Genomic DNA, 25,154 nt, shown 5'->3' with positions numbered 1-25,154 from the left:
CTGAGATGAGATGACATGGCCTTTGGAAATAAGAATAATGATAATAAGGTAAAGGAATTGGGTTGGCTATATGACTTGGGGCAAAGGATGATTTCTACTACTTGATATTGTTTCCCTCAGGAATTGAAATTTCTACTAGGGCACAGTAGAAAAAGAGAATGTGGTGAAATATCTATAAAAGCAAGAAAATACAAATCAGTTGTAAGAGAGAGCTGATTCTTCACATGGTTTAACTCCAAGAAAGACAGAGAAAGAATAAAGGAGGAAAAAGATAAGAATATAGCCCATGAATCAGAAAATAAAATTCACAGTAGATTAGAAAGGGAAATATATGATAAAGAAAACACAGGAAAATATAAAAAGCACAGTGAAAGCTATTGTACACAAAAAGCACATCTCAAAAGTAAAGACATACAGAATCAAAATGTAAGACTGAAACAAAATTTACCAAGTATCATGTAATGTAAAAAAGAGCAGCAGAATGCGCCAACGATGATAGTTGGAGAATGGAGTGAAGGCATTGGGGAAGTGCCAGAGGGGATGGGTGTGGTAGTGACTGAGCTCTGGCTTCTGAGGATACACTCCTAAGCCCAGGGGAGAAGCCGTTTTTTTTTTTCCAGGTGTGAAAGGCATATAACTATTTCATCAGATTCTAGAAGAATTACCTGAAACAAATGAGCCCATTTGGATCTCAAAGCAGACTGACCTTAAGTAGAAAAGTCAAAGTTGTTGTCTGAGCTATTTATCTCTGGTTTACATACCAAATAAAATTTTCAATAGAAGGAGCAGGTCCATCATCAGATGCTGGCTGGGGATGCAAGTTTCATTGTGGACAAATGATACTGTCTCAGGCCCTCATCTGAGTCTCTGGGATAGGATTGGGGTAGGGAGGAGCACCAAGAATAGTCTGAAGAATATCATTGAGTCTTATTGTGTTTCTTGTTGTTTGTCTTTCATTCTCAAAGAGGACCATGACATCAGGGAGATGATGACATGACTTTGATTTGAGTGAGGGAGGACTATACAAGGTCACCAGCCTCACCTTCTCCTCCAGAGCCATCTGAGACCAATGGACAGATATTCATCAGGATGACTGGAGGTGGCCCAGGATGCACTGTGAGACCCTAGCCCTTTTAGGCTAAGGTCTTTTCAGGTTCTCATTTGGAGTGAGAAAAAGCCCATTCAATGAATAGGCCTCTTGAAGTAGTTACTCAAAGGATGGCCCCTTTAATGAAAAAAAAATCAAGCTGGGAGGGGAAGACCCTCAGGGTTCCTGACCAAAAGAGAAACAGTTATTATTTAGTATTTACATTTACTCTGTGTTGGAGGGCAGGCACCTATTTTCCAATCTATAAGTTCCACAATGAATTGGGTTTAAGGCTTGATGTTTGAAAAAGAAATCTAGCCAGTAAACCCAAAGGAAAAAAGGCAGCTTTTGGTTATCAAAATGTTGGTTGGTTGTTGTCCTTTTTCCTACAGTAGGACCAAAATGACATCACTGTGCTAAAGTCAAGTTTCGATGTGTATGACTATTGCTCATCAGACCAATATGAGCTCAGAATGCTCTACCACAGGTCGGACACAAGTAGTCCATGTGAACATTTGGGGTGGATACTCCCAATTTGCACATCCTGCATTTCCTTTGAGCTGTCTCAATTCTGATTTGCTCATACAGTACATACTTTCTCTGATGTGGGCATGCCATGATGAGTGGTCCTGTACTAGTGTCTCCCATCTCACACAATCAATTCCAAAGTTCTTGAGAGAGACCTTGAAAATATCCTTGTATCACTTACCACCACGTGAATGCTTGCCCTGTGTGAATTCTTCATAAAATAGTCTTTTTGGCTAGCATACATTTTGCATTCGAGCAACAGCATGATGTTTTCAGTCATGTTGTCAAATGATTTCAATAAAGATGAACATGGCATCAAGGTCAGCTACCGCACCCATTGTAAATTCTTCAATTTGAGAAGATTACAAGCCAAGACCAAAGTGGAGGGAGTGCTGGTGCATGATTTTCTGTTTACAGATGATTCTGTACTCAGTGCAACCTCTGAAGCTGAGATGCAACAAAGTGTAGATCAATTCTCTGCTGCTTGTGTTAATTTTGACCTAACAATTAACACCAAGAAAACACAGGTGTTCCATCAGCCACCACCATATCATCCATACATAGAACCACTGGTTACAGCAAATGAAGAAGTTTTAAATGCTGTGGATAAATTCACTTACTTTGGTAGTATACTTTCCAGAGATGTACACATTGATAATGAGGTTGACACACAAATTGCCAGAGCTAGTTCAGTGTTTGGGAGGCTCTGAAGAAAAGTATGGGAGAGAAAAGGTATTAGGCTGACTACCAAACTAAAGGTCTATAGAGCCATTATTCTGATCTCATTGCTGTATGCCTGTGAAACCTGGATAATCTACCAGTGCCATGCCAGGAAACTGAATCACTTCCATTTGAATTGTCTTAGGAAGATTCTGAAGATTACCTGGCAGCATAAAGTACTAGATACTGAGGTCCTTACTCGAACTAAACTGTCAAACATTCAAACTCTGACAACACCAATGGGCTGGCCATGTTGTTCAAATCCATTGATATGTACCTTTCCCTGGGTAGAACAACCCTGGTAAGAAGGAAGTGAAGAGGAGAAGAAAGGAGAGGAGAGGAGAGGAGAGGAGTTGCTACTCACTCACAGGTTATGTTTGTCCTTTGTTCTCAAACAGGACCATCACATCAGGGAGATGATGACATGACTTGCAGTTGACTTTGATTTGAGTGAGGGAGGACTGTGCAAGGTCACCAGCCTCATTTTCTCCTCCAGAGCCATCTGGGTCCAGTGGTCAGATGTTCATCAAGACAACTGGAGATGGCCCAGAATGCAATGGGAGACAGGCCCTTTTAGGCTAAGGTCTTTTCAAGTTCTCACTTTGGGTGAGATAAGGCCCATTCAGTGAATAGACCTCTTTAAGTACTTACTCAAGGCATGACCACTTAATAAAAAAAATGTACTTCTTATATAGAAAAGATTTAGCTGTTAGTCTATCCATCAAATGATAAACATGGACAGAGGAGGAGAAAAATCAACTCGTGAATGGTTTGGACCAAATACAGTTGCACAGGTGTTAAAAAAACTTGCTTTATTTAACAAATGGAATTCCTTGGTTGTTTATGTTTTAATGAATAGCACAGTGGTCATCAAAGATATCAAATAAATGTGCCACATGTGTCCCTCCAACTTCAACCATGACAGTTCCCCCAGTCCTTGGTAGGGCCTTGGCTGGAGTAGAAGTTGTCCTGGACATAGATCTGGTTAGAAATCCCTTTTGCTTATTATGCCCTTTGCTTGGACATAAACTAAATTAATCCCATCTATGCTGATGCATTTAAGTATTTTAGGATGCCCCAGTCTTTAGGTGCTTTAGGAGAAAAGCCAAATAGCACCTGTTATTTCATAGGCTTTTTGGGAGACAAGCTCATCTACCTGGATCTTCACACCACTCAGACTTTTGTTGACTCTGAGGAGCAATGGATGACCAGAATTTCTATTTGTAGCACCAATGCAATATTACAGGAAGTACAGTTGCCAGGAATATCCAGCATAGTTCTGAATTGCAAAATAAAATAGACTTTCCGAAAGATGAAATCAAAACATTTATTCAAACACCAGAAAGTCAGATCCCAACACCAGAAAGCCAAATCCATCATAGCAATGAAGAAATCTGTGTACATTATCAATGCAGGGAGCACTACCATCTCCAAGCTTTCTGTCTATCAAGTCTTCCCACAAACAGGCTCTCCTAAGCAAAATGCCCTTCTCTCACTCACAGCTAGCTGCTTGCTTCCTCTCTCTTTCCCAGGTCTGCCTGCTCTCACCAACTTCCTCTCAGCTTTGCTTCAGCTCCAACTCTTCCTTTTCCACTTTTCCTGCTCTACCCCTTCCTGTTCCACCTGTTCAGCAAGCACCTCCCACCATAGGCTTCATGTGATTCAATTTCATGTGACTTAGGCTTGCATATGACTTAAGCAGGTCACATAGGCTTATTAATGGATGGGAAAGATCTTCCCATTCCATTAAAAATACATTAATTCCATTAAAATACATTAACAATAAACCATTGCCAGCAATTCCCCCTACATTCACCCACCCCCAATCAAGTGAATATCCCGGATTTGTACCCTTCAGTGGCATTGGGATTCTTTTGCAAAGAAGAAGATTTTGATACTTGGTGTGGGCTCATCCAGAAGGAGATATTAAAGCCACAGAATTTACAGATGTTTGAGCTGATTCAGAAGCATCCAGACTATTGTCCTCCATTCATACTTCCAAGCAAACCAGAAGAGACAACTGTATGTGCAGAGCTCATTGAATCCAACAATAAGCTATTTGAACTGGAAAAAGACTAAGATTTTGAGTATGTGAAATAGTACCATCTAGCCTGTGTCTACCACTTGGCACCACATTGCAGACAACTTTACAGTGTCTGAATCACCAACAGCACAGAACTCAACTTCAATACAAAGTGAACCAGTTACCATTTTTCCATGAGCTCTATGATAGAGATAGAAGTACAAAGACAGAGACAGACAGAATTCTATTGCTGTATGGTAATCAAGCAAGACTATGATGCTTCTTGGTCTTATTCTGGAGACAGTGAACATAAAATAATGGTCTTGCCGTCTGTATGGTCTCCAGTCTTGTTTCAGAACCAATTAGATGGTTACTCTCTCTCTCTTCTTGTAACATGTCTCTTTACAAAGAGACAATTCTGGTTTCTCCTTTAGGGTTGTATCTTAGGAAGCAATTCTTTATAAAATTAAATTGCCTGGATCAGGGAAAACAAATATTTTAATAGGCATTTCGAATAATGATAATTTCATATGAAAACATATCTATCAAGGGAATTATGGCAAATGGACCCTTTTTACAACCTCCTTCTTGTTTGGGAAAGCTTGCTTGCTGCTGTGCCACCATCATGACTGCATACGATATATTTAACCCTGCCCTCAAGCTGAATTAGGATCTTTGACCTTGCTGATTGGGTTCAAGAAATAAAGAGTCAAAAAGTGGTATGTGCTTTTAAAAAAAGAACAAAAGTTAACCTCAAAGCAAAAGTTACGATTCACAATATCAATAGAAATAAACAAGGAAATATAAAGAAACCGTAGAAAATCAACCAATATGAATACTAAGCATACATGGACCAAATGTCATCATATCTGAATTCATAAAGTAAAAATGAATTGAATTGCAGAAAGTTAAAGATACTAACAATATTGATAGGAAACTTTAATAATCCTTTTTCAGAGTTGGGCAAATTTATTGAAAAGATAAGCAAGAGGAAAAATAAACTTGGAGAATTTGGAGTTGACATACTTATGATTTCTTCTGAATGTGAAAAATAAAGTAGGTATGAGGTATTTATATATACATGTTGACATGTATGTGTACACACATGTATAAAAACATACATGTGTGTGCATACACATGTGTATCATAGAGTAACATATAACATTGTCTATACAAAGAAAAATTATAAATAAATGTAAAAAAAAAGAAATAAGGTAAAAATAGTCTTTAGCATAGGCAATACAACCAAAATATATAGACCTAAAAGAAGACTTAATGACACTGAAGAAGTAATAACTACATGAAAGAAAATCGTAAGAATGAAATGACATGCTAAAATGTCCAGTATGCCACTAAAATGGTCCTCAGAAGAAAAATTGCATCTTTGAGAACATACACTATCAAACTGAAAAAAGATGACGAGGATACTAGGTATACACTTTCAAAAACTGAAAAATAAACAAGCAATTTCAAAATAAACACAAAGGAGAAATATTTGAAAGTCAGAGAAAATATGGAAAAATTGGAAAAGAAGACTATAAAAATGATAAATACAACGAAAATCTGGTTCTTTAAAAAGTTCAACAAAATTAACAAACCATGAGTTAACTAATCGTAAAGAAAAGAGAAGAAAATCAAATTATCAAAATAAAAACATGAACAAGGTTAAATCACAACAGAGAAGAAATAAAAATAATTCTAGTATGAAGTTATGTAAAGGCAAAATTAAGAATTTAAAGGGGAGAAATAGCTATAGAAACATAAAATACCTGAACCAATTAAACAATAGACATCTTTAACAATGTTACTTTGGAAAAAGAAATAGAATTACCTGTATTCTACTACAAAAGGAAAGAAAAAGCCTACTGCAAATCCATGTGTGTCTACACACGCACATGCACATACACATACACACATGTCTGTATATATGAATTTTATAAGATTCTTAAAGAATAAGTAATACCTTAAATAATGCCTTATACGTAATTCCTTAATTAATACCTTAAATCACAATTAATATTACAAAGATTGTGAAAGAAAAGACTCTACCAAACTTCTTTCATAAAATGTTATTGATACCTAAACTAAGCAAAGAAAGAATATTAGTTCACCAAATTTAAATACAATCCTGCCCAAAAGATTATAGCAATATATTTAAAATTTACTCATTATGATCAAGTTGGATTTATGCCAATGAAGCAAGAAGTTTAACCTTAGAGAAACAATTAGTATAATCATATTTTTTAAATGTCCAAAATCACACGACTATTTCAATAGATACAGAAAAAGCTTTTGACAAGGTATATTACTCATTTATGCTATAAATCTCTGCAAAGTGTAGGCTAACAGATCCTTGTTTTAATATGATAAAAGTTTATCTGTAAAATTAAAAGTTAATATCATATGCCATGGAAAAACATTAGAAGCTTTTCTTATAAATAGAGGAGAAAGCAAGAATACCTCCTTTTCCCACTGTAATTTGACATGGTTCTAAAAATTTTAGCAAAAGCAATAAAACAAGACAAAGGAATTGAAAACAAAGACTGGGAAAGAGGAGACAAAATCATTTCTCTTTATTATTAGAAAATCCTAGAGTATCACTAATGAAACCAATTTAAAGAATTCATTTGATTAACAAAATAACAGAACACAACCCCCCCCACAAAATCATTAGCATTTCTATAGGGCAATAACAAAATCCTGGAGAAACTAATAGAGAGAGAAGTACCTTTCAAAATAATTACAAAATGCAGAAAAGAAAAATGACAGCTATTGGAGGGGATGTCAGAAACCTGGGATGCTAATGTACAACTGATGGAGTTGTGAACTAATCTAACCATTCTGAAGAGCAATTTGAAACTATGCCTAAAGGGAAATCAAACTATGCAAATGTACCTTTTGACTCGGCAGTACCACTGCTAGATCTGTATCCCATAGGGATTAAAAAGCAAAAGGAAGGACCTATTTATACTAAGATATTTATAATAGCTCTTTTTTGTTGGGGCAAAAAATTGGAAATTGAAGGGATGCCCATCAATTGAGGAATGAACAAACAAGTTGTGGTATGTGATTGTGAGGGAATACTATTGTGCTGTGTAAGAAATGATGAACAGAATGCTCTCAGAAAAACCTGGAAAAACTTACACAAACTGATGCAAAGTTAAATGAGCAGAACTAGGAGAACACTGTACACAGAAATTGCAATATTGTATAATGGTCAATTGTGAATGACTTTAACTCTTCTCAGCAATACAAAGGACTAAGATAATTCTGAAGGATTTATGATGCAAAATGCTATCCACCTCCAGAAAAAGAACTGAGGGAGTGTAAATGCATATTGAAGCATACTATTTTTTATTTTCTTGTGTGTGTCTGTGTTGTCTGTGTTTTCTTTCATAATGTGACTATTGTAGAAATATGTTTTGCCTGCTTACACATATATAATCTATCTCAAATTGCTTGCAATCTCAGGAAGAGGGAAAAGGAAGGAGGAAAGAAGAGAATTTGTAAGTTAAATTTTTAGAAAATTAATGTTAAGAATGGATTTTACACGTAATTGGAAAAAATAAAAGATTAAAAAAAAAGATTCTACAAATGAGGCTTCAGCAATATGTGAACCTAGAATTACCAGAAGAACAGAGTGGTTTTCGAAGAGGCAAAGGAACTAGAGATCAAATTGCCAGCATTAGCTGGATTATGAAAGAAAGCAAGGGAATTCCAGATAATCGTCTGTTTCTTCTTCATTGAACCACATTAAAGTCTTTGACTGTGTGGATCACAACAATATGTCACAAGTCCTTAAAGAGATGGGAGTGCCAATTAATCTTACCTGTCTCCTGAGGAACTTGTATGTAGATCAAAAAGCAATACTTTGAACTGAACATGGAACAGCTGATTGGTTTAAGATTAGAAAAGGAGTATGACAAGGCTATCTATTGTGACCTTATTCATTTAAATTATATGCAGAGTACATCATGCAAAATGCCAGTGTGAATGACTCAAAAGCTGGAATTAAGGTTGCCAGGGGAAGTATCAGCAATCTCAGATATACAGATGATAACCACTTTGATGGCAGAAAGTGAAAAGGAATTAAGAAACTTCTTGATGCAGGTGAAAGAAGGGAGTATAAAAGCTGGCTTGAAGCTTAACATAAAAAATATCCCTAATATGTTGATAACTGGTGAATTGGAAGCAGTGTCAGATTTTATATTCTTGGACTCAAAGACCATTTTGATCTTTGAGGCAGTGATTGCAGCCATGAAATTAAAAGAGATGTATTATTTTTAAATTAATGAATTAGACTAAAATCAATGAAAAGATATATAAAAAATATGAAATTAAAAGCTCCTTGGAAGGAAAGCTATGGCAAATTTGGGCAGTACACCAAAAAGAAGAGAAATCACCTTGTTAGTAAAGGTCCATAGCATCAAAGCTATGGTGGCAATGAATGGCTGTGAGTCTTTATATGACTATAAGGGCTATATGGAAAGCTGTGCTCTCCAGAATCAATACTTTTGAATTGTGGAGAAGACCTCTGAGAGTCCCTTGGACAGCAAAGAGACCAAATCAGTCAATACTTCAAAGAAATTAACTCAGACTATTCCCTGAAAGGTCAAATACTGAAACTGAAGCTTAAATATTTTGGCCACATAATAAAAAGATAGAACTTAATGCAAAAGACCCTAATGTCAGAAAAGATTGAAGGCAAAAGGAAAAAGATATGACAGAAAATGAAATGCATAGATGGAAACATGAAGCAATGAACATGAGCTTGGACAGACTTCAGGAGACAGTGGAAGACAGAAGGGTGTGGTGCACTATGGTCCATGGGGTCAGAAAGAATCAGGCATAACTGAATAACTAAACAACAATACAGATGATCTCGAAAGTTCTTTCCAGCTATAAATCTAAATCTCAACTGCAGCCCATTCCTCTCTCAGTTTTGAAAAAAGAAGAGGATCATCCTGATCAGGCAAATGTTTAGCAAGTATCTGGGGGTGGGGAGAAGTTGTTAATACTTTCTTAAGTCAAGATGATCAACAAAGCAATAGATCAAGCCCTGATTTTTGAGTGGCAATTTTGGAAGTTTACATTGAAAATTTGACAATTAACTCTCCTCCGCTTGTTGAAGATGGTTCCGGAAGAGCCCTGGCTCCGACTCACCTTTTGGAGAATTTTGAAGATAAAAGCAAACAGGGAAAATTCAAGTTGAATGGTTACTCACAGGCATTTGACTGCTAACATTTGGGCTTTTATGACTTCTTAAACTTTGAAGCACAGCTTAGAAAAATTGCTAATACAAATCATGAATATTAGCAAAATTTGAGTTGCAGTCTCTTAAGTGTTGTTGTCATTCAGTTGTGTCTGACTCTTTGTGATCTCATGGACTATAGCACGTCAGGCCCCTCTGTCCTCCATAATCTCGAGATGTCTGTCCAAGTTTATGTTCATTATTTCCGTGATACTATCTATCCACTATCCACCTCATCTTCTGCTATCCCCTTTTCCTTTTTCTTTCAATCTTTCTCAATATCAGAGTCTTTTCCATTGAGTCTTTTCATTATGTGTCCAAACTATTTAAGCTTCGGCTTCAGTATTTGACCTTCCAGTGAATAGCTTGAATTAATTTCTTTATATATTGACTAATTTGATCCCCTTGCTGTCCAAGGGACCCTCAAAAGTCTTCTCCAGCACCACAATTCAAAACTGTTGATTCTGTAGTATTCAGCTTTCCTTACAATCCAACTCTCACAGCCATTCATTGCTACTGGAAAAACCATAGCTTTGATTATATAGATCTTTGACAACAAGGTGATGTCTCTTCTTTTTAGCATACTGTCCAGATTTGCCACAGCTTTCCTTTCAAGGAGCAAGCAGTCACTGCCTGCAATGATCTTTGAGCCCAAGAATATAAAATCTGACACTGCTTTCATTTCTTCTCGCTCTATTTTATTAGGAAGCGATGGGATCAGTTACCAAGATCTTAGTTTGGTCTTTTTGATGTTTAGCATCAAGTCAGCTTTTATATTCTCCTCTTTCACTTTCATCAAGAGGTTTCTTAATTCCTTTTCACTTTCTGCCATCAAAGTGGTTATCATCTGTATATCTGAGATTGTTGATATTTCCCCTGGCAACCTTAATTCCGGCTTCTGATTCATGCAGTCTGACATTTTACATGATGTACTCTGCATATAATTTAAAGAAATAAGGTGACAATAGGCAGCCTTGTCATACTCCTTTTCTAATCTTAAGCTAATCAGCTGTTCCATGTTCAGTTCTAAGTATTGCTTCTTGGTCTACATACAAGTTCCTCAGGAGACAAGTGAAATTAATTGGTACTCCCATCTCTTTAAGGACTTGTCACGTTTTGTTGTGATTCACATAGTTAAAGGCTTTAGTGTAGTCAATGAAGCAGAAGTAGATGTTTTTCTGGAACTCTCTTGCTTTCTTTCATAATTCAGCTAATGCTGGGAATTTGATCTCTAGTTCCTTTGCCTCTTTGAAAACCAGCCTAATCTTCTAGTAATTCTTGGTTGACATATTGCTGAAGCCTAGCCTTCAGACTCATAGACATAAGTAACCTTGCTGGTGTATGAAATGAGCACAGTTGTTTAGTAATTTGAACATTCTTTGTCATTGCCCTTATTTAGGGCCAGAACATACACTGATCTTTTCCAGTTCAGTGACTACTATTATATTTTCCACATTTGCTGGCATATTGAGTACAGTACTTTAATAGCATTACCTTGTATAATTTTAAGTAGCTCAGCTGGAATTCTATTACCTGCACTAGTCTTATTGTTTGCAATGCTTTGTAAGGCCCACTTGACTTCATTCTCCAGGATATCTGGCTCTAGGTCAGTAATCACACCACTGCGATTATTGGCGATGTTAAGATCTTTCTTGAATAGTTCTTCTGTGAATTCTTACCATCTCTCCTTAATCTCTTCTGCTTCTGTTAAATACTTTCATTTTTGTCTTTTATCACATGCATTTTTGCATGAAACTTTCCTTGATATCTCTACTTTTCTTGAAGTGATCTGTTGTCTTTCCCATTCTGTTATTTTCTTCACGTTTTTTTTTTTTTTGCATTGATCATTTAAGAAAACCTTCTTTTTTCTTTTTATCCTCTGGAATTCTGCATTCAGTTGGGTGTATCTTTCCCTTTCTCCTTTACTTTTCACTTTCCTTCTTTCCTTAGCTATTTGTCAGAGCTTTTCACTAAAAACTCTCTGTCTTGGGTAACCCTGTATGGCATAGCTCATTGTTTCATTAAGCTACACAAGACCTCTGTCATGGCATGGGGAAGGGAGGGATGGAGAGGGTGAGTTATTTCAAGTACCTTAAGCCATTTTCTTCACCACCTCAGACACACCAGGAAAGTAAGTCAGCCGGGAGTAGCTCTTTGTTCCTGTTCTGCCTAGTGAAACTAATTATTGTTATTTTAATCTTTTCTTTGAGTACTGTCTTTCCAGTCTCAACAGCATTATAAACATAAACATATAAACATCATACTTCCTTGATTATCTTGTGACATTGTGGCATGTTTTATTAAAAGAGGTACAATACTGGTCATTGAGATCTGAGGCTAGCAATTGTATGTCTATAAAGGAATGATATTAATACCCTACCTTTCTCACCCTTCCCAATCATAGGATCTGTAGGACCTTGATTCAAACAACAGATTATATGCATTTGTCAAGAATACCTGATAGTCTACAAGCTTGACCTTTAATTAACTAAGAGGGAAATGAGGGAGTAGGAGAATAGTCACTCCACTAAAAGGTTATAAATAGTAAATGGTGGGTCCATAAGAGGTCCATGGCCCTTAAGCCAATGGCCCCACCTAGTGTTCTCTCTCTCTCTCTCTCTCCCTCTCCCTCTCTTCAGTCCTCTCCTCTTTATTTTCTTCTCTCTCCATGCTCCCTGACATTAAAGAACAATTGCACCTCAGGTCAGCAGGGTATAGATACAGATGATAAAACAACAGGAATAGGACCACTCCTCCAGAATTTATACATTTCAAACTTCCTAGTGACTGTCGATGAACAGGTGTTGTCTTCATTTTTTGAGACACAAGTCGGACCCAGAGAGGAGCTGTTTTTGTAAGGATGGAATCCACAGAGAATTTTGAAGCTGGTGTCATTCTCTTCAATAGCAAACACATTAAGATTCTCCCTAGAGTACCAGCCTCATCTAATCTTTTTCCTTCCAAATTTGCTGATGGTGGGAGAAAGGAATGCCAGAACTAGAGGGAATATGTGCAGACTAGCCTTGTCATGAGATGAGAATGTGGATAGCATGGCAATGATTGATAACCCCCAACACAGATTTGTACAATGGATTTTATAAAGCTCCCAAGCTTTCAGAATCTCTCCCAAGAGGATCATTGCTCAGACAACACTCTTATCTCCTGTGTCTTCATATCACTTTCATAAACTATCTTGAATGCACTTCATGGCACATGAATGCATAGTCCTGAACTCTGGTGTGGACCACACCATTTCTAACCAGCGTGCCTCAATGATGGGACCTCTCATGCTATGCCTTACCCTCAGCCAGCTGGGTCGCATTTCCATCAGTATGAAAGAGATGTTTACATCTGCAACTGCACCTGTGCAAAACATGCCTTTCTTTTCTTCCAGTGTCTCAGTTAAGGAGAACAGTGGTCAAGAAAGTCAGGTGGTGGCAGACACTCCCACAGATTATGCACTTTATTCCTTCCAGGAGAAGTTACAGTGGCTGGGCTCTGGTCTGGGACAAGAACAGTATTTTTGCTCTTGTGTCCACCATTCCCCCACATCATTTGTGGAGCTTGGGATTACACAGTCATTTTGCCTTACATCAAGAATATCAGATTTTTTTCTTTTACAAAGAAACAGCTTTTAAAACCTCAACAGATTCTCCCCACCTCCTGACAACAAATAGACAATGGTACTATCAGGTCTCCATGTAAGAAAGTTGTTGTACAATGTTGAGATTTAGTCTTTGGGCTATTTAAAAAAAATCTTTTAAAGGAAAAAGAAGTAAAGAATTAAAGTTCAAGCATCAACATCTGTTGTAGAAAATGAGGAAGTAGAAATCTGAATTCAGTAGAAATGAAGATGGAAAACTTGATAAACTTTCCAAATTAAATCAACATATATTTTAACATTCAGTAATATCAATGCAAAAGTGGGCATAGTATATTTCTCCCAATTAGAATGTGAGCAGACAATGTGTTATTTTCTATTTCTATCCTAGCATTTAACATAATCTTTGGCATAGACAAAAAAATGCTTTTCCATTCTATTCCATAGAGGAGGTTAGCAAAACAAACAAACAAAAAACAAACAAACCATAACTTAGGAGTTTCATTAAGAAATGATAGAGCAGAGGTTTGTAGATTGTGAAGAAGCTGTTTACTTATACCATGAATATTTTCTTTGGGAAAAAAAAAGATGTTGGACATGGTGAATGTCCAAATAACATGCCAAAAATAAAGCTGATTATATTTTGATAGATGGGACATGTGTTATTGATGTTGGAATCATTTCATTGTGTAGAGTCAATCAATTTGCCAGAACAAAGATTAAAATTAATTTAAAAAACAGAATTAAAATGAGAAAATGATATGGCATGTAATCTAACCTACTCTTGACTGAACTACCTAAGTAAGGTATCATGCCTTTCTACACCTCCATTTCCACATCTGTAAAATGACAGAATTGTACTGATTGACACCCCTCCCAGGTCCCTTTCAACTCTATATCTATGATCCTATGATCTTTTGGTCTTATTAGTGGACATTGACACTGACTACAATTATTTTCTAAAGAAGTGTGGGCAAAAGCCTTTCCCCCAAACATAGGTGGTCAAAGAATATGAACCAACAATTAATTCTAAAGAGGATAATTGCAACTGTTAACAATAATGTAAAGTGTTCCCAATCACTAATAATAAGAAAAGTGCAGATTAAAAGAAACTCTGAGGTTTTGCCTTACACTCAGCAAATTTGCCAAAATGACAAAACTTAGACATAGTTGATGATGGAGGCATTATGTGAAAGCAAGCACATGGTTCACAGAACCATGAATTTGTCTAACCATTCTGGTAATCTATTTAGAATCATGTTGTTGCAGTCCATGGTCTAGGGACCTTCAACAAAGGCAATGGTACTGGTTCTAGGATTACTTAGTTCCAAGTTCTGCCTGAGAGTTCTTTCCCTAAAGCTGATAATATTTAGATTTTTTGTCTTTCTAGATCTGCCTCCATTCCAAAGTAAAACTCCAAGGAATTCTCTAAAATAGTATTTAGATATCTATAGAGTCTCCATGAAAAGTGGAAGTAGAAAAGGTGACTCAGTGTACTATGCAGATATCTATAAGACAGAAATTTATTTCTTCTATCACAGAAAAGAGTAAGGATTCAAAGGGGCACATAAATGTGAAATGTAAAATATCTCAAAAGCCCCACAAGATTTATGTTCCTCCTAGAAATATTAAGATAATTTTCTTGAGACTACTAAAAAGATATGTTATATTTCCATTCATCTCGGACCTGCAGTGTCCAAGCAAATCACAAGGCAAATCCCCTGGATGACCATGGCATGCCTGACTCCCTTTAATTCTTTGGCTATAGGATCCTTCTGGTGACAAGTTCTCTTCTCCTTTGACAAGTATGCTTTGGGTTTCTAGCCACATATCTGTCTGAATGGAGGCAGACCACCTAGCTCCCAAATGCATACTCTAGTAACAACTTAAATTAGTACCAGCAATCAAGAAATACAAGAGAATATGGTAAATTGACTTCCTCCACCTCAGAACTCTACAAAAAGTTAGCCAGAAGTCCAGGGGAAAATAGAAGTGGCTACCAGCAGAACCATCCACAAAGTAGGCAAACAAGTCAGTAGTCTATCCATGCCACCAGAGACAAATCAGAAACATGAGTAGCATTCTAGGTCTATGCCTAGAAGTTAACACAAGTGGACTCCCCTGAGAAAGCCCCAGGGTAGTCAAAAATCCATGAAGTGATCAGAAACCAATAACATGTCCTTGGAAAGTACTAGGAATGGCAGTGACCAGTGCAGCACAAACCAGGAAAACCAAGGCATTTAAAGACTGTGTAGTACTCTGAGGTATGCTGTCCTGAAATTCTATAGGGGCCTTGAACACACAGCAATCTGAGTCTGAAAGATCCAGGGAGGCTAACCTCAACAGGTGGAAGACACCACGGGAAACTAGTTGTCCCATGAGGAGACAAAGCAGAGCCAATCACCTCACCCAAAAGAATTGAAGGAGATGGGCTTTGCCTTTGACATGAATCCCCAAGTTAGGAAGTAAGCTGGAGAAATGAGTAAACTAAAAAAAGACATTGACCAGTGTAAAAAATTACACATCTCAAGATGCCAAAAGCCACTTTAGAAGGATAAAGTAACTATAACAGTTGTGAGTAAAAACTGAAAAAAAATTATTTTATACAAAAGCTACATGAATATATATTAAGAGATTTTAAAAAATAAACATAAGCTCTAACAGAAAGAATTGGAAGGAGAATAAATGGCTTAGAAGAGAAAGTAGCAAACTATTCACACTCAGTTCAATTTGTAATTAAATCAAAAAGCATTCCCTATTAATCTAGGCCCCAGAGTCAGAATGAGGTGGTAACAACCTCACCCTTACAAATAGAATGGAGCAAACAGAGCTCAATGATTCAATGAGACAAAGAACTATTAGTACAAAGCCAATGGCTGAAAAGTTAGAATGTGAGGGAACTATTGACAAAACCAACTGACCTGGAAAATAGATCAAGAGATAATTTAAGAATCATTGTATTTATGAAGAATATGACCATAATCAAACATAGCCAAGCAAAAAAAAAAACTGGGATACTGTTTTTCAAGAAGTTATAATAGAAAATTGCTGAAATTAAAGCCAGATAGGAAAGTAAAAATGGAAAGACTCCATCATCATCAGATAGAAAAATCTGAGTCTTGTTCATAGTGGAATTTTGTTTTATTTTTTTAAGGATGGGGGAGAGATCAATGTGTTTATAGGAAGAAGGGAAAGAATCTGTAGATAGAGACTAAAGATTAGTGAGAGAGGGGAAATGTATACAGAACAGCTGCTCAAATTGTCCTTTACCAGATATACTGGAAATTTAGAAATTTCTTACTGAAAAGCTCCTATTTTCTGTCAACAAGTACTTATTGTCTACTATGTGCCAGGCACTGAGCACTGAGGATACAAAGGAAGGTTAAAGACAGTTCTTGCTCTTAAGGAATTCAGAGTCTAAGGGGGAGGCAATATCTCAGCAACTATGTACAAACAAGATATATGCAAGATAAATTGGAAATAATCAGCAAAGGGAAAGATACTAGTATTTAAGAGGGTTATGCGAGAATATATATTCAAAACACTTTGTAAAACCTAAATTTCTATATAAACTTTAGCTATTAATAATAATTTTTTAAAAAAATACTCAGAATTTTGAATTATTTGACTTGGGGTTAGGTTTTGCAAACTCCCTGCAGGAAGATCACCAAGATAATTAGTTGTGCAAATAGGTCTACTGGAAAGAGCTTAAAGACTTGGAGTTAAAGAACTCGATTTCAGTTCTGTTTCTTTTTGCCTTTGTGATTTTCAGCAAGTTGCTTAATGTCCCTGTGTCTCAATATCCTCATCAGTAAAATTTTCCTCCTTCCCATTTTATTGGGTCTACCTTTTCACATTTGAGGGTAGATCATATCTTTATATAGGTAGACATGAACAAATACTTGTGTCAGCATGTGTATATTCATTGACAAAAGCAGATAATTTGAAACAAAAATACATAATTTTTCTCAGATCTGAGCTAGGTTGTATACCTCTCTCAATTAGACTATATAATCTTTTAAGTTTATCTTTGCTTTGCTAAGCTCTCTAAACTAAGAGTAATTTGGGTTATTTTGAAGCAACTAAACTCTTTTAAACAGACTGGAAATTTTTTTTCTTCTTTTGAAATTTTGAAATTAAGGAACTGCAGCTGTGTTAATAGGAGTTGTGATTCTGTGCCTACTCCCTTCTCCACTAGGTAGTAGAAGACCTGAGTTCAGAGCTGTGTGACCCTGGGTAAGTTATTTACCTTCTGTCTACCTCAGTTTCTTCATCTGTAAAATGGGAATGATAATAATAGCTCCTACCTCCAAGGGCTATTGTGAGGACAAAGTGAGATAATGTTTGTAAAGGGCTTAGTACAGTTCCCTGCACATAGCAGCCACTGAACAAATGCTTGTTTCCTTTCTTTCTTAGGATTTAGGTCAAGACTGTTCAATTTTGGAAGAGCTTGGCCTTTAATGAGAATAGGGCTAGGGTCTTTTCTTCTCACACTGTTTGGCTTATTTGCCCAGCCCATTGCCCTAGGGTCAAATTACTTAAAGATTAGGTTCAGGATCACCTCTAAGGTTGTACTCTGTATAATATGAATCATGTATGTGAGGTAATTTATTTCTCCGCACAAAAGAAAAACTAACAAAAAAGAAATAGATACATAATAAGAAAAACTGAACACATAGCAATGCTTACAATTGTTATGAAAATTGGTACTTAAAATCAGTTATAAGTTTTCAGGACTACTAATTAGGCATTTTATATTTCACCTTAGCAAACAAATCCTTGGAGATGTCCACTGGTAAAATGGCCAAGTTCTGGGCAATCTTCTTGTAAGTAGCCATTTACTGAAGGAGAGACCTCCTCTTCAGTCAGTCAGGTCCATTTAATGGACCCAGGACCAACATACCAGTTAGACTTAGGAGGTCACCTCGAAGCCTGGACAAATCTGTCTCAAGGATCACCCTCAAGGTTAACATTTGCTTAACTTTATCAAGAAAGGAAGCACGAGGGGAAAAGGCATTCAGGGCCCTAGGCACAAGCTAACTCAGTGCAGTAATGCCCTCACTGGTTTACACATGGGTAAGGTCACCATGACGCTAGGACAGAGGTTGGCCAACTCTCTTCCATCTCTCCCTGGAAGTCTCAGAGTTATATGATGCTACATGGAGGGTCAAAGAAGAGAAAGCCAAATAAGCGCAGAAATGAGCAGAACCTGAAGAATATTATGTACAGTAACAACAAGGTTGTTTTAAGAACAACTTTGAGTGACTAAGTCATTTTGAGTATTATAAATACTTAAATTAACTGTAAAGGGCATAGGAAGAAAGATGCTCTCTACATCCAGAGAAAGGACTGACAAATAGAAATATGTATAGGATGGTTGTACACACACACACACACACACACACACACACACACACACACATTTGTGTCTAATAGTAGTCATCTCTAGGATGGGAGGAAGGGAAGAAAAAAGAAAAAGCATTATAACTTTATTGTATATTTAAAAAGAATAGCAAGTTGTACATAATAGGTTTGTAGTCACATGGACAATCATCTTTTTTTTTTCTTATTCTACTAGGTTATGGAAATGTTTCTTTTATTTCTTAAGTTCAGAACAAAAAAAAAAGCCTACTGGAAGCTCTCTCTTCTTCTAACTTATATCACAACTCACACCCTGGCTGTCATCATGAAGCAGAGGAAAGACCAAGGGGCCCCAGGAGGGAAGGACCCAGGGGCCCCAGGAGGGAAGGACCTAGGGGCCCCAGGAGGGAAGGCCCCAGGGGCCCCAGGAGGGAAGGACCCAGGGGTCACAGGAGGGAAGGACCAAGGGGCCACAGGAGGGAAGGACCAAGAGATCACAGGGGGAAGAACTCAGGGACCACAGAGGGGAAGGACCCAGGGGACACAGCGGGGAAGGACCAAGGGACCCCAACCCTTCAGATACAGAGAACTTTCAGCACTGACTCCCCATACAGCCAGAAGCTGCCATTATGTCCAAATGATCCATGTCCCTGGAATCCCCAGAAGTCTCCAGGGTGGCTCAGCATCACTTCACCTGGCGTGGCTCCTATAGACCAATGGCACCTCTGATGTACTCAGGCTCTTCCCCGCAGTTTGGGCTTGCTGCCTGCCTGCCTTGCTACTGCTGCTCCTGTTGTTTTTCCTTCCAAGCTTCAAGAGAGCAGATAATAGAAAAGGGAACATTGCAGTATAAACTGGAATGTCTGTTACTTACTCATCTTCAGTACCTACATTCCTTTTTTCTGCTCCTCATATTAGTTATGTTTATTATTATATTGCTATTAAATGGTAATCATTGGGAACCTTTCACTATGCACCCAAGTCAACGGTTCATGCCAAAAACTGGAGGCCTTGTGCCCAAGGTGGTGCAGGAGCCCTTTCAAACCAGCTCAGGAGAGTTGATTGTTAAACTTTTAGTGTGAGCATATGAACCTTGGTAATTAGCAAACACTATAAATCAGGGCTTGATTTCTTGTTTTGTTGACTTCTAGACTTAAGAAAGTGATGGAAAAAATGTTATTAATGTAGATTAAACTTTAAACTGTCATGTGCGCTTTTTTTTTTAGTGGAAAGCTGGTTGTTAAGCATTTACCAGCACATCCCTGGCTGTACCACACATCCAAAGCGAAAAATAATAAACCCTGGGAAACCTCTACTGCTAACCAAGATCAATGGGGAATACCAGCAACTGCATAGCATGTGTTACACATTTTGTTTGTTGTAGTTCAATCTTGTTTGACTCTATGTGATCCCATTTGGGGTTTTCTTGGCAAAGATATTGGAGTTGTTTGTTATTTCCTCCTTAAGCTCATTTTTGAGATGAGGAAAGTGAGGCAAATGGGGTAAAGTGACTTGCCCAAGGTCACACAGCTTGTAAATGGCTGAAACGAGATTTGAACTCAGGGAGATGAGTCTTCCTGACTCCAGGCCAGGCACTCTATCCACTGTGCCACCTAGTTGCCCAGCTTACACTACACATGCAGGGCACTAAATATTATGTCTAACGAGGGTCCACCTTCTAGTTCTTGCAGTTGACTGTGTTTTTAGATTTTCTTTCATAAGGCTCTCAAAGGAAGATATCAAAGCAAGTAAAATTCTATCTATGCAGAAAAGTCTAGTGTGAAGAGTCCCCCAATTTTTAAGACCTAATAGGAGCTATGTCAAGATGAGTACAAGATTTATGACACCGGAAATCACAAATCTTTAAAGGATACTAATCCCAGTTCTTAGCTATCTCACTGATTTATGGGTCAGTTATAGGGTTGATGTATTATTCCTGCCAAGGAAAGTCGACTATGCCACAGCGAAAATCATTTCCAGAACAAAAAGCCCTCATAAAACCAATAGGGGGAAGTGTATACTTCATCCTAGTTCTGGCTTTCTGAATCCTGACATCTCTGGTTGTAACTTCTACCTGGTCTAAGGGCAATTATTGAGTTCTCACTAATGGTTTAATTTCTGATTTCCATTAGTTATTGAGAGTTGCCTTCGAGAATCTTTTCTTATTCCTAAAACAGGCTTGTTTTTATATTGGAAGGAAGACTGAGCATAGGGACTGGGTATTACACAAAATCTCTCTCACTTTTAGCACTATTTGTTTTAGTGTTAATACAATTTTTTTGAAATGAATTTTAATGGTAGTTTTGTGGTCTGTAGGAAATAACCCAAAAAGGAAATTGATCAGTTGTTTGATCCATACTATTTCTTTCTTTTTTAGCAATTAATCTTCTCAGTAAATGATTTTGTGATGAACAAGCCACCATATCTGGAAGAGAAATAAAGATCATGGACATGGAACTTACATATCCTGGTAAAGTTTATTCATGTACAATCTTTGCAATCAGCAGAGTTCTCAGAATGGCTAAAAGTGAGATGGGACATTTCTCAGGCCTGGGGTATCAAGATGTCTCTATTAGCTACCTAAAAAGTACATAGAGCTGTGTTCTCAGAGAAGTTAATGCAGGAATGGGGATAGCAGCACCATAGATTGGAAGGGAGCAACAACCTCAGTTCTCCTCTAATTATCTGGGCAACACAAAGACATCATCTTCAACGGTCTGGTGGAGGGTGGCAATACCCTGATGCCTCATGGCGGGGTGGTGTATCAACAGAGATACCTCATAAGCTTTTCCTTTTTATATATAAAAGGTTTCATTTCTGACATTTCAGTTTTCTAGTTCTCAAGTCCTCTAGAACAGTGACTGGATAGAATAGTGAGTGTAGGAGCAGAAGTCTCATCATCTTTATCTTCAGTGAGGATGGAGAAGTATATTCCTTATAGGAGCTAAGGACCTATTTTTTTTTTTATTTAACTTTTAACATTCATTTTAACAAAATTTTGGGTTCCAAATTTTCTCCCCTTTTGTCTCCTCCCCCCTGCCAACAGCAAGCATTCTAATTGCCCCTATGACCAATCTGCTCTCTCTTCTATCATCCCTCTCTGCCCTTGTCTCCATCTTCTCTTTTGTCCTGTAGGGCCAAATAACTTTCTATACCCCTTTACCTGTATTTCTTATTTCCTAGTGGCAAGAACAATTCTTGACAGTTGTTCCTAACACTTTGAGTTCCAACTTCTTTACCTCCCTCCCTCCCCACCCCTTCCCTTTGGAAGGCAAGCAACTCAATATAGGCCAAATCTGTGTAGTTTTGCAAATGATTTCCATAATAGTCGTGTTGTATAAGACTAACTATATTTCCCTCCATCCTATCCTGTCCCCCATTACTTCTGTTCTCTTTTGATCCTGTCCCTCCCCATGAGTGTCGACCTCAAATTGCTCCCTCCTCCCCATGCCCTCCCTTCCATCATCCCCCCCAACCCTGCTTATCCCCTTATCCCCCACTTTCCTGTATTGTAAGATAGGTTTTCATATCAAAATGAGTGTGCATTTTATTCCTTCCTTTAGTGGAATGTGATGAGAGTAAACTTCATGTTTTTCTCTCCCCTCCGCTCTTTATCCCTCCACTAATAAGTCTTTTGCTTTCCTCTTTTACAAGAGATAATTTGCCCCATTCCATTTCTCCCTTTCTCCTCCCAATACATTTCTCTCTCACTGCTTGATTTCATTTTTTTAAGATATGATCCCATCCTCTTCAATTCACTCTGTGCATTCTGTCTCTATGTGTGTGTGCATGTGTGTGTGCATGTGTGTGTGTGTAATCCCACCCAGTACCCAGATACTGAAAAGCTTCAAGAGTTACAAATATTGTCTTTCCATGTAGGAATGTAAACAGTTCAACTTTAGTAAGTCCCTTATGACTTCTCTTTGCTGTTCACCTTTTCATGCTTCTCTTCATTCTTGTGTTTGAAAGCCAAATTTTCTTCTCAGCTCTGGTCTTTTCATCAAGAATGCATGAAAGTCCTCTATTTCATTGAAAGACCAATTTTTCCCCTGAAGTATTTTACTCAGTTTTGCTGGGTAGGTGATTCGTGGTTTTAGTCCTAGTTCCTTTGACTTCTGGAATATCCTATTCCACGCCCTTCAATCCCTTAATGTAGGAGCTACTAGGTCTTGTGTTATCCTGATTGTATTTCCACAATACTTGAATTGTTTCTTTCTAACTGCTTGCAATATTTTCTCCTTGACCTGGGAACTCTGGAATTTGGCCACAATGTTCCTAGGAGTTTCTCTTTTTGGATCTCTTTCTGGTGGTGTTCTGTGGATTCCTTGAATATGTATTTTGCCCTCTGGTTCTAGAATATCAGGGCAGTTTTCCTTGATAATTTCATGAAAGATGATGTCTTGGCTCTTTTTTTGATCATGGCTTTCAGGTAGTCCCATAATTTTTAAATTGTCTCTCCTGGATCAATTTTCCAGGTCAGTTGTTTTTCCCATGAGATATTTCACATTGTCTTCCATTTTTTCATTCTTTTGGTTTTGTTTTGTGATTTCTTGGTTTCTCATAAAGTCATTAGCCTCCATCTGTTCCATTCTAATTTTGAAAGAACTATTTTCTTCAGTGAGCTTTTGAATCTCCTTTTCCATTTGGCTAATTCTGCTTTTGAAAGCATTCTTCTCCTCATTGGCTTTTTGAACCTCTTTTGCCAATTGAGTTAGCCTATTTTTCAAGGTGTTATTTTCTTCAGCATTTTTTTGGGTCTCCTTTAGCAGGGTGCTGACCTGCTGTTCATTCTTTGACTGCATGTCTCTCATTGCTCTTCCCAGCTTTTCCTCCATCTCTCTAACTTGATTTTCAAAATCCTTTTTGAGCTCTTCCATGGCCTGAGCCCATTGAGTGGGCTGGGGTACAGAAGCCTTGACTTCTGTGTCTTTGCCTGATGGTAAGCATTGTTCTTCTTCATCAGAAAGGAAGGGAGGAAATGCCTGTTCACCAAGAAAGTAACCTACTATAGTCTTATTTCTTTTCCCTTTTCTGGGCATTTTCCCAGCCAGTGACTTGACTTCTGAATATTCTCTTCACCCCCACCTCACCTCCAGATCCTCCCAGCCAGCGCTTGGGGTCTGAGATTCAAATGCTGCTCCCCAGCCTCAGGGCTTTGGGCGGGGGCAGGGCTGCTATTCAGTGTGAGATTAAGTTCAGGTGGTCAGGTGGGGGCAGGGCCACCTCACGGGCTCACTTCCCTCGTGGGGTTTATGCAGAGACCTTCAACAATGGATCCAGGCTCCTGCCTGCTTGGGGAGCCCTGGTCTGCTCCCACCTCTGCTGTTGCCTCCCGAGGGGGCCTGAGTTATGGGGGCACCCCACTCTCCTTTCGACCCACCAAAGAGACCCTCTCACCGACCCCCGTCATCTGTGGGTGGAGGGACCCGCGTGGCCGCTGGAGATCCCGTCCCTGAAGCCTGCTCAGATCTCCTCCTCTCGGTACTGTGGCTGTGGCAGGGCTGGGCTAGGCTCCATGTCCGCGGCTCGACAGATCTTTTGCGAGAGGTTTGCAGGTCCCTCTGGAACAGAAATCTCCTTCACTCCACTGTTCTGTGGCCTCTGCTGCTCCAGAATTCGCCGAGAGTTCCTTTTTACAGATGTTCTATGGGTTGTGGGTTTAGAGCTACAGGTATGTGCGTCTTTCTACTCCTCCATCTTGGCTCCACCCCCTAAGGACCTATTTTTAAAACTATTTTATTTGAACTGACATAGCATTATAATAACTTTGGGAATAGGGCTGTAGAGGTAGAGTCAGCAAGACTTGGTAACTGGTTGTGTAGGATGAGTGAGAATGAAGAGTTAAAAATGGCAGTGAGGTTGAGATTCTGATTCAGCACTGACTCCCCATATGGCCAGAAGCTGCCATGATGTCCAAAGGCTTGGTCATTCATGTCCCTGGAATTCCCAGAAGTCTCCAGGGTGGCTCAGCATCACTTCACCTGGTGTGGCTCCTATAGATCAGTGGCACCTTGCCTTACCAGCAGTTCAGGGTTGTAAGGCAAATTGTAAGGAATTATAAGGAAAATTGTGAGAAATTGCAATAAACTCCAGTGGCTTCTTATTACCTCAAGGATCAGACACACAATTCTCTCACTTCCAAGACCATTCATAACCTGGCCCTTTCCTATCTTTCCAGTGTCCTTACACCTTACTTTCCTCCACATACTTTGTAATCCAGTGGCCTCCTAGTTGTACCTCAAACACAACATTCCATCTCTAGACCAGGAGCATTTTCTCTGTTCTTCTTATCTCAACCTCCTGGTTTCCCTAGCTTCTTAGTTAACATCCCACTTTCTCTAAGAAGCCTTTCCTGGTCTTCTTTAATCTCTGTGCCTGCCCTCTGAGATTATCTTCAATTCATCCTTTATATATCTTGTTTTTACAAAGTTGTTTGCATGTTGCTTACTTCATCCAATTATGAGCCCCTTGAGAGCAGGGATTGGTGGGGTTTTTTAGTTAGTTAGTTTTGCTTTTTTGTGTCTCCTGTGCTTACCACAGTACCCAGAATATAATGCCTAATAAATGTTTGTTGATTTTATTT

General features: G+C 38.3%; 1 pseudogene; it reads left to right on the top strand.

Moving 5' to 3' along the window:
• The first annotated feature begins 492 nt into the window (after nt 1-492).
• Nucleotides 493-4,553, top strand: LOC140531945 (cysteine protease ATG4A-like; annotated as a pseudogene).
• Nucleotides 4,554-25,154: the final 20,601 nt, after the last annotated feature.

The sequence above is a fragment of the Notamacropus eugenii genome, chromosome 3 (genome assembly GCF_028372415.1).
Source record: "Notamacropus eugenii isolate mMacEug1 chromosome 3, mMacEug1.pri_v2, whole genome shotgun sequence".
NCBI lineage: Eukaryota > Metazoa > Chordata > Mammalia > Diprotodontia > Macropodidae > Notamacropus > Notamacropus eugenii.
Note: the sequence above shows the minus strand (reverse complement) of the source record. Positions and strands in the feature narration are given on the sequence as shown.